Source organism: Lissotriton helveticus, chromosome 5_1 (genome assembly GCF_964261635.1).
Source record: "Lissotriton helveticus chromosome 5_1, aLisHel1.1, whole genome shotgun sequence".
In the NCBI taxonomy this organism is placed as follows: domain Eukaryota; kingdom Metazoa; phylum Chordata; class Amphibia; order Caudata; family Salamandridae; genus Lissotriton; species Lissotriton helveticus.
In genome coordinates, this window is record NC_136065.1 from 2,101,299,076 (window position 1) to 2,101,301,126 (window position 2,051).

The following is a 2,051-nucleotide window of genomic DNA, read 5'->3' on the forward strand; positions in this document are numbered from 1 at the left end:
ACCAATTAAAAAGCGGGGAGTTCTTCAATTTCTGAAAAGTAAGAAAAATATCTATAAACATTTTTGCATTGCTTGTTACAATCAAAACAATTTTATAATAGTGCATCCTTCTGTCACGATCATCTACTATATCAATCTATGTACATATGCATATAATTTGGCTTGCTATAGTTTAAGGTCTCATTAAAGCTTTCTAGAGACAAAATCTGCAAAATGAAAAGTAAAAAATGACAAAGAGCAAAAGCTCAAAAGGTTGAGCAGGAAAAAGGACACCCAGTGTTGCCTTATTAAGGATAGACTAGGTATGTGTGCCAAGTAGTAAATATAGTACTATAGTTCATAGAATTGGGGTTTAGGCAAACAACAGCATCTTTAAACATGGACAATAGATAATGGTTATTGCATAAAACATGCTAGGATTATGGTGCAAATATCAGATGTTACCTATTTGTATTTATCAGGACAAGTCCTTGTTCTTCTACGTAGTGGACTTTCTAAAAGGCACAGTTTGCCACAGGTGCGATTTCATCTGAAAATAGTATCAGCATTGTTATAGTTCTTTTTTAAAATTCTAGCTGAGAGATGAAAATGAAAACGAGAATTCTGGATGGATTACCTGAAAAGTGATATCAGCTGGTTTTATCTTCAATGCCAGGAGTTTAGTAAGGACCAAGTCGAGCGCTTTTTTAACACGTTGCCTTTCAATTGTAACTTCTTCTCACATTTCTACATGAAAGATTTCTAAAGACTCGTATTAGAAACCGCATTTATATATGGGTGGGCATTATGGATCAATGCGTGTTGATTCCTAAATTTACCTGGTCGTAGTTCTATTCTTATTCGAAGACCAGTTGATAAAAATGTATCAGCTCACCATCTAGAAAGTGTAAGAAGGTAACTAAGTTTTCTGTTATACATTGGGAGACATTATAGTAAAATTGGCTATGTATGCGCAAGGTATAATTTATTATAATATCTGGCTTTTTCCAGTTATTAAAGTGTCTGGCTAGCGCGCCTGTTTGGATACATATATATCGTCCATACGGTAGTAATACGGTGTATTTATTGTTTTGGGACGTAGAATACCTGAAAACACTATACAGACGTTTAGAAAGTATAAGTTTATCACAGCAGAGCACCGCTAAAGTACAATGTTACTAAATAGCGTGCTGTATGTTATAAGTTCGTTATGCTGAACTGCGCGTGAACCCTTTGCTCAGAGGTGGGAAGAGAGGTGTTTAACTGCGTAAGTACATTCAGTGGTTACGCCTGTACATATTCTGTTTGAACGGGAAAGCCTGTCAAAGAGAAGTTATATTGGTGCACACCCTTACGCAGTCTATGTAAACGCATGTTTGCTAATCAGACTATTTCGATTTGCTGCGTGTGAGGGTCTATTAAAGGCGCATTGTGCATCGCTAGCGGAATAGATCTAAAAAAAGCGCTATGCCTTGACATGTCTCCTTACCGTTTTGTTCACGATGTGGTCTGTCACTGGGGGTTCCTTATTGTGAGCGCCGTTGCTGAGACGCTGAGGTAAAGGCTCCGATTTATATAGGGATTTTCCCGCGGTGCTAGTGTCAGTAGGGATCAGGTGAAACTCGTTCACTCTGACTGTTTAGACAAACAAAGAAGTAGGACTACTGTTTTGCCGACACGCAGGAGAGGTAGATGTAGGACCAATACTCCTTTCTCCGTGATGGCTTTTATAATGGATGGGAGCTTTGTTTTAATAGTAAACTTTCATAATGGAATTGTGAACGCGAACGTCATTACGAAGTAGGATGGATTATCTTGCAAAACGGCTTGAAGCCGAATGCTGATAAGAGCTAATATTATTATGAAAAATTTACAACACTGGGAAATAAGCACAAATTTCTGAACATGTGTTTTTACAATACTAAAAACAATTAAATTTAAAGAATCAGACTGACGACTTGATCAGTTTCTGATAACCAGAAAATATTTTTATATATGTGTTTCATACTGTACATGGCTTATATTATCTCCAAGTTGGAGTGCTTTATATATAAACTATGTAAATGCTGATC

The 2,051-nt window shown here is 36.7% G+C and overlaps 1 long non-coding RNA gene across 1 annotated transcript; it reads right to left on the bottom strand.

Moving 5' to 3' along the window:
• Positions 1–444: 444 nt before the first annotated feature.
• LOC144754011 (uncharacterized) lies at positions 445–878 on the bottom strand. The gene is made up of 3 exons (XR_013594627.1): positions 819–878; positions 617–726; positions 445–529 (listed from the first exon to the last, which is right to left on the bottom strand). It is a non-coding gene; the product is annotated as an uncharacterized LOC144754011 (long non-coding RNA).
• Between the last annotated feature and the right edge of the window lie 1,173 nt (positions 879–2,051).